A 9,448-nucleotide genomic window follows, 5' to 3' on the forward strand; every position below is an offset into this window, starting at 1 on the left:
TAGAAATATAAACAGGATTATAATTTACAAGTATTTACATAGTATGTCATTGCATTTGTAATTTTTAGGAACTGTGAGCGACCTGCATTTTGTATTTTACACTAGAATATTTTCAACAAAGCATCAATATGCTGACAAGTTTGATTCTGGTTTCATAGCATTTCGAATGGATTATCTCAGTTCTTTGCACAGAAATTTTTACCATTTTGAATCTATTGTTCACTTTCATTTGGTGAGTATCTGGGGCTACTTGAACCCCTGAGGTACTAGCCAAATTTGCTAAGTAGTACTTTTTCAGTTAAGTGTGCAATGATATTGATAGAATCCTGTGTCACAGGGCCTTGGTGGCTCTTATATATGCATCTAGAAGTTTCATGGTTCTAGAAAGTTTCTTCCTTTTCAGTTCTGCTAGGGTGAGTCGCTTTGATATTTTAATTGTCTGCAGTAATTGGACCCTGTCTCCTTAACATCTTAAACACTGTCAGAACTTCTTGCCCATTTTCTATTTTCTGCATTTATCACCATTGTTAAGTGAATGACTGGTCCACCACCACCAGCCGATTCATTGTGACTATGTTTTTACGAGAATGGGTTTGAACTGACATGACTGACGTGGATGCACCACTTGCTACAATGCTCATATCATGCATCTGATGAAGTCTTCAGAAATATTGAACAGAAAATTGGGAGTTCAGAAGCCACATCTATTGCCTATACATTGACCCTTATTGCGATTTCGAAGCTACTATCTCCAAGTCATGCAGCTCACTGCATATTCCTCTAGATTGAATACACTTCATGGATGGAGACAGCAGGTATCGACCATACTGGCTTCAAAGGGTTCACTGCAAATAGATTGGTAGAATTGCTGAAATTGCAAAGGAGTTCTTGTGTCGTCAGCAGTTTATATCATAGACGTCTTTTATGCTTTCGTTGATATCAACTTACAATAAATTACTTTTGGCAGTGTCCACTGTCCACGTACATGCACAACGGTTGGTTCCTGTATTGTTCTGAGATCTATTTTCAACTGGATGATGCTTTAATTTTCCCACTGATAGATTTCCTGGAAATAGATGCCATGTCGACAAATGAGTGGACAGAATGGGATACATTCATTTTTTGAGCAAAGGTTACCTGAACTGAAACAAATCAGAGATGATTCCATGGTTGCAGATGATGGCCAGTCAAGCAGACTTTATGGAGCAGTACTTTATAATGAGGTGATTGATATGTTGGAGAGAGAGTTATCTGAAATAGCATTCTGTCACAGCTTTAGAAATTGATGAGGCTAAGATGGAATTCGTTCCAATGAAAAATCTAGGATGTGAAGTAGCATTTGCTAAATTGGATGTTCGCATTGTAGCAAGTGGTGAATATTTCGTGCAAAGAACTGAGACAGTCCATGACAGTCCATTCAAAATGGTGTGAAACTAGAATCAACCTTGTCAGCAGATATTGATGCTTTGTTGAAAAATATCCTAGTGTAATACAAAATGCAGTCGCTCACAGTTACTAGAAATTACAAATGCAATAACACCTTAGATTTCAGCTGTTTTCCTCAACAAAATTGGATGATATTCAATGCTGACGACACATAATTTGTATATGGTACTGCTAATTATGTTAAAAGTGTTTATTTTGTACTCCTCTACATAAATAAACATAAATAAAGACATACTTGTAACCATGTTTTTGTCAAAATGTTCTATTACAAGCAAAATTACGTCATTTTGGCGGCCATTTTGAATTTCTGGCAACTGATAACTCGTACAGGTACTCCAAATCATCTTATAAGTGTCAAAGTCGGGCTCCCAAATCCAAAAACATCAAAAAGACTTATTTGAAGCCATATGTCTATTAAAATATGCTATTACAAGCAAAATGACGTCATTTTGGCGGCCATTTTGAATTTTTTGGCAACTAAACTTGTACAGGGTACAGATAATCATCTCAAAAGTGTCAAATTTGTGTTCCTCAACCCCAAAAACAAAATAAAAAGACGCATTGAAGCTATATATCTATTAAAATATGCCACAAACATGCAAAAAGATGCTATTTTGGCAGCCATTTTGAATTTTTGAATAGTACAGGGGTCAAACGTTATCAGAGGTCAAAAATTTTGACGGATTTGTATTCTACGCTAAATTTGGCCATAGAAACAACTTGTTTGAAATTAGTTTTGTAAAAAAAGTTCAGATTCGCCCAACCCTATTATTATGGGTTCATGTTCCACAGGGTTCATCTACTTCACTACAAGATTCCTATTTGGAGCCTCCTGCACAGGTGCCTACCGCCAAGGTATTTGGCTGGTACTTAGAGTATCAGGGGAGTACCAGTATAGTAGCAGTGCAGTACCACTGCTGGTGCCTCCTGTGCAATACTATGTAGGTACTTTGTGCACACCAGTCAGGTACCTTGGCAATGGTGTACCTGTGCAGGTGACAGCAATAAGAATCTTGTAGTGTACATGTCCTCTATACTGAACAAAACAGATACTGCAACAACATACACACATATTAGACACATAAATATATGAAAACTGTGTGGTTCAATTCCACACCATTTTATTCCCCAAAAAGTTACAATATATTCCAAAGGGAATCTATATAGTACATAAATTTATAAGAATTGTACACAATAATCAAATCAAATTGCCTGCCAGATGGCCACATAGAATACAGATCAATAACTTGCATACGGTTCAACCTCTCTATACGCATGGACTCTCTTTGTCTAGTGTCTAACTTGTATTTTAGGTTTGGGAAAAAACAAGATTTTTTCCACTACGGCAAAAAGTTTGCTGAATGCTGGCTCCACAAAATGTTGAGAAGAGCAACATTGCTCCATACAAACATGATCGTTTGAGTTGATAATCGCAGAACAGAAGAGAAAATCCCACCAGAGAATTGAAAATTGCAGCAGGAAGCAGAAACACAATTTTTGTCGTAATGGAAAATTGCCTTAAGGGCTGGGGTATGAGCGTTTGGACAGTATTTATTGTGGGACATTAGAGCACATCAGACATATCGAATTGCATTCTGAATACTGAAGAATGTCCTTCTGATATCAAATAATTTTGATTTTTGAAATTAGCAATGTAATACATTTTATGGCAAATCATTAAAATTGATATTTTTTTTGATATTTAACAGTACTTGAAGTAAACTTTATAAATCTGATGATTTATACTAAAAGTGTATGTAGGTGGGATGAAAAGCCGACGATCAATTGAAAATTTTGACCTTTCATTATTGAAGATATGGATTTTTTTCCTAAAACACCAAAAAAAAATAGGTCTTTTTGGGAAAAAAATCCATATCTTCAATTTTCAATTGATCGTCGGCTTTTCCTCCCAGCTACATACACTTTAAGAATATATCATTAGATTTATAAAATTTATTTCGAGGACTGTTATATATCAAAATTTGAAAAATATCAAATTTTAATAATTTGTCATAAAATTTGTATTATATCGTGAATTTCAAAAATGAAAATTATTTGATATCAGAAAGACATGCTTCGTATTCAGAATGCAATTCGATATGTCTGATGTGCTCTCATGTCCCACAAAAATACTGTCGAAACGCAATAAACGCCATTCTAGATCCCTTAATAGCACAGATATCTCTAACTAAGGAAAATATAGTGTGGTAGTTTCTAATCTTGTTTGCAGCACTGTCCTGAGTAGAAATATCATTTGATGTGGTTTGGAGCAACCAAACAAACCATCTTTACTTTTGGGTTGCCCCAAATACTTCAGTTCAAAATTACACTTTAGTTACCTGGATATTTCACTTAGTCCCATCATTGCCAAATAACCGAGGTTAGACTGCATGTAATGTTCCTAATAATACATAGTATGTACTTTTATTTATCCTGGGCCCTTCATGATTACATTGAACTCTTGTTCAAGTATCATCATGGTAAATTGGACAGTGTAATAGAAGCATCACATCGCTTACATTTAAATTCCACATTCACATTCACAAAGTGTATTTATTGTGGTTATTATTAGTTTTCTGTTACTCGCCCATGTCAAATGTTTCATTTCTGCAGAAATGTTGATTTGTTTTGATATAAAATATATGTTTCTTTAAATTAACACCAAATACCTCTCTTGAAAACAGAAGAATCCTATTCATCTTTGATGATTTTTACAGCGTTTCTGGTTAAGAGGGTTATTGTGTAAGCTATATAATGCAATCTGTCACTATCTTTGTTCTCTTGGAGAAAGTTAGCGAGGACTAGTCTTACCAAATTTATATTCCTAAAGGACTAGTCTTACCAAATGTATGTTTGGTATAAAACTATTTGAAGACATAAACCAAAGTGGGTTCAAAGCTTACAATATAACAAGTAATGATTATTGCAAGGTGTCCTCTTCCCTTTTGAATGTCCAACAAGAGCTACAGTTTTTTCAGAAAAGAACGGCACTCCCTTGCTCAGACTAACGCACACGACTTTATAATGATCCACTTTGATGTGCCAAATCACTGGATCATTTATTTAGACACAAACAAAGATATACACCACTCAAAACAATTAAAGGATCATAATGTGACAATGTTGATTTGACTTGATTTCTATTTTTGTTGTCATGGTGCTAACCAATGTGTTTTTTAGTGTCACAGGACATCAGTTCTTGCTTGTGCTAGTGTTCTCTTGCCTAAACATTCTCAATGAAATGACACTCATATGATTTATATCTGTTTTTGATAATAAAGACGAATGATCCTTTAATTTCTTTGAGTGATGTAGAAGTGTTTACTGTTTAGTGAAGTAATCCATGTATTATAAAATATGAGTATCTTCTTCAATGCAACGACATATGTGTAGAAAGGAAACTTCGATACAGATAAATCCTGGGTTGTTTTTGTGTATGTACAAAGTAATAAAACATACAAAAAGGCACTTTTTCCTTATGATGATAATAAACTAAATTATGCGACTCCTAACATGTATCACCTAGAACATTAAATTAAACTGTTTGGTCCAATTCTATATAGCCTGTGTCTTTGCTCAAACTTTGAATTGACTATAACAGAGAAGTTAACAGTATGAAAAAAACACCCACTTTCTATATAGCAGGTCTGTGAAACTACCTCTAGAGCACATTAAATTTGCACAAGTTGAATCTTGTTGAGATATTGCATCGTCCTAGTACTGGAAGAATAAAGGAAGGATGCATGCCCACATCTTTTTGAATTTCCCATATAATGGGAGGGTTATTATTACATTTCAGTTTAACACCAACTACATTAGTTATTATATAGCAGCATTTCAGAGACACCTGTTGTTATCACTTATTTTCTGATCCCAACTTTACAATGTATTCACTTAACTCAGACACACGGCTTTAATTGGTTTTTTAGTTGAAAATATGGAAAAAGTGTTCAATCCTGAGAACTAACATGTATTCCATATTTTACTATTCAAGCAACAGCAACAGTAAAATAAAAATCTTAATTGTTATCTTAAACATAACAATTGGTGCCTAATGTTTGTAAACTTTAATATTTCAAACATTGACAACAATTGAATAGATTCTGATGTTTGTGTTCAAATTTTTAATTATTTAACCTGGAAAATCATTAGGTCCAAAGATATGAGTCTTTTCCGTCATCTTTAAAGTAAAATACGCAATACAAAATAAATGTCTTAAAAGGGCATTTCGTGATCCACAGCCTCATCCCCCCACTTTTCTCAAAAAAGTTGAGATTTTTATATCACTGGAAACCTCTGGCTACATAATGTTTATGTACAAAATATTTCTTGCAGATTAATTCGTTTACATAAAGATATCGTGAAATTTGAATTTCGTTCTGGTGCACCAGAACGAAATTACAACGCATAATTGTCTATGGAGAATCATGCATAACTCGCGAACGCAAAATCGGAATCAACTGAAATTTTGGGAATAGGTTTTTTTCGTGGATATCTAATGAAAAATGACATAAATAGAGGATGCTAGGATCACGAAATACTCCTTTAAGTTATTTAATATAAATACTAAATAAAGTACCAGCAAATGTCAACTGACTGATTCACCAAATGCAATGTAACCAGCTAGTTTTGAAACCTTACTTATTAATAAGAATTGTCAAATATTTGTATGTGCAGTAAACACATGGGATCAAAATGATCTAAATCAAGACCACTTCAGCATGTACACCAAATGACCTTTGACATCAACAGCAATGTCTTGAGTCTCAAGCATGGTCATATTATGACTCATAAGTCGGGACATATCAACCCCATTACATTTGTGCATTAATAGAAGACCTTTAGATGATGCTTTGGGTACAAAAACTCATACTCATCAAATTGAGGTTAAATTTTGAGGTATGATTGTCAAATGGGTTGACTGAACTATGTCATTGGGATTGAGGTTATTTTGGATTAATAGTGATTGACATAAGCTGATGGTCGAACTTCAGCCTGAATCCTGCCAAGCCTCACATTGTGGCATCTTTATTACCCACAACCCAATGACCGTGCATATTTGTTGAAAGACTGAAGGATCCAGTCTAGTTGAACTTGTTGACATCACACCCTTATTGAAGTATATTGTGTTTAGATAAGAGGTAGAGTGAATGCACTATGTTGATGCGTGTCTGGTCTTATCCCAGTCCAAAGTCCACTCAATCAAGTCCAGGACAATACCGTATGATGTCATATACACAATGCATTTACTCTACTTCTTTATATCTTAACACCTTAACTATTTGGCTTTAAGATAATGCGAGAATGAAATGACAAATTACTCGAGTCTATTTTGTGCATGCAACTGAAATAATTTCCAACTTCAAAACAAATACATGCATTATAGAACACTGTTTGAATGATGAATGGGTCAACTTAACTATATTGATGCATTTTGGCTAATAAAATCCAACAAAATATTTTCAACCCCAATATTTGACCCCAAGTTTTTCTACCAATACCAAAATCTACATTTTGATAGTGGAGAAGTGTGGATGAGGCTGCTGAATGGACTATCCACTTTTATACACACAATGAAGGTACATGGTCAGAAAGGACATATACTTGCATTACAGTCACCCCTTCCTGTGTAAACGTGTGTGAAAGGCGTCTCAACTAGGATAACAAATATGTCTGCCTAAAATGTTCACCAAAAATCCCTTATAAAGGGATTAAGTATACTCACATCATGTAATAATCCTAATTATGGAATACCACTGATTGTCTAGTAACACAGTTCGTTGGAAGTGTCCAACTTCATGAGCCACTCCCCCTAGTTGGCAAAGTTTGGTGTAAGCATACTCCTTGGTAAAGGAACTTTGATCAATCTTGTCACTACTTTTAAAACCGAATAGCATAATTATCATTATATTTAGGAGAGGTCCATACCAAGTGATTACTGCCCTACACAGGCCAGTAGTATACACAAATCCGACGAGCCACATTCCTAAACCTCACTGGCGGCCATCCATCTATTTTACGCGACGCCAGTATCATAGGCGTGCAGCGTTTACCGCTCCCGTGACGTGACGCAAGTGCTACGCAGTCCGATGCGCTCCCGATAGTGGGCCTCTTGGATTGCAATCCAAACGAACTAAGCTAGTTTGGTGCGGATGGCCCCCAGCTATGGCTGACTTTATCCTGACTATCACTTGGCTCGTCAGATTTGTCTATAGACTGGACCGGCCTACAGAGGCCAGCAGTCTTGCATAACAATATAACTGTAATAAAATTATACATTCAGAAAGACATGTCAACCCATACATAGTAATTTAGGAGTTAAAAAAGGTGATGTCGATTGCTGAATATATATATATATCAAACATTTGGTGGTTATACAGACAAACTAGTCTTGACTCACAAATAAGTCAATTAAATAACTGTTTCCAACTCAAGTTTAGTTGATGACATTTCAAAGGCTTCCAAGTCCTTAATTTTCTGTGATGTAAATGATTCTGTTTTGGAGTTTTTACAACAAAGTGGACAGTCTCTTTCTGTTCCAGTCAAAACCCTCCCAAGACATAGCTTGTCTGTAATATCAACATAAACACAAAAAGAAAGTCTTCACTCCATTGACTCGTCATAAATCTAAACCTGGTCATGTTTATACAACAATTTGATTGATGCGGTTGTGTGCACGAACTTGTTACCTCCAATTTGAAACTGGCAAAATTTTATACTGATAAATGTCAAAATTTGCAAATTAACAGGAGCATGTAAAGATATTCTGTAAAGCTTGACCATGTCATGGCCAGAAATGATCGCTAGGTAATAGCTCTTCTAATTCCAAGAAATGTTGTGTTAGGCATGTGTCTCAAATGAACAATTGAATATACCATGCTCTGTACGGGCACTGGGATAGGCAACAGGGGCTAATAACGGGCAAACAAGCTTGACCACGCCAAGCAGTTTTACATGATCATTTTGATTTGCAACTTTTGAAAATTCACCAAATGTAAATACTAAATACTGGCATCAATTGTTGTTAATTTCAAGCTTTTGGTAGCAAATGTGATATTAAATTAGAGCTAACAGGATTGTGCATACGACCGTGTCCAATGAAATCATTATCACCCAATCAGGTTTAGATTTATGATGGATGACTGGAGTGAGGACAGAATTGTGCATACGACCGTATTCAATGAAATTGTTATCACCCAATCAGGTTTAGATTTATGATGGATGACTGGAGTGATAACAGGATTGTGCATACGACCGTATTCAATGAAATTGTTATCACCCAATCAGGTTTAGATTTATGATGGATGACTGGAGTGAGGACAGGATTCTGCATACAACCGTGTCCAATGAAATCATTATCACCCAATCAGGTTTAGATTTATGATGGATGACTGGAGTGAGGACAGGATTGTGCATACGACCGTATTCAATGAAATTGTTATCACCCAATCAGGTTTAGATTTATGATGGATGACTGGAGTGAGGACAGGATTCTGCATACAACCGTGTCCAATGAAATCATTATCACCCAATCAGGTTTAGATTTATGATGGATGACTGGAGTGAGGACAGGATTGTGCATACGACCGTATTCAATGAAATTGTTATCACCCAATCAGGTTTAGATTTATGATGGATGACTGGAGTGATAACAGGATTGTGCATACGACCGTATTCAATGAAATTGTTATCACCCAATCAGGTTTAGATTTATGATGGATGACTGGAGTGAGGACAGGATTCTGCATACAACCGTATTCAATGAAATCATTATCACCCAATCAGGTTTAGATTTATGATGGATGACTGGAGTGAGGACAGGATTGTGCATACGACCGTATTCAATGAAATTGTTATCACCCAATCAGGTTTAGATTTATGATGGATGACTGGAGTGATAACAGGATTGTGCATACGACCGTATTCAATGAAATTGTTATCACCCAATCAGGTTTAGATTTATGATGGATGACTGGAGTGAGGACAGGATTGTGCATACGAC

The sequence above is a fragment of the Amphiura filiformis genome, chromosome 6 (genome assembly GCF_039555335.1).
Source record: "Amphiura filiformis chromosome 6, Afil_fr2py, whole genome shotgun sequence".
Taxonomy (NCBI): domain Eukaryota; kingdom Metazoa; phylum Echinodermata; class Ophiuroidea; order Amphilepidida; family Amphiuridae; genus Amphiura; species Amphiura filiformis.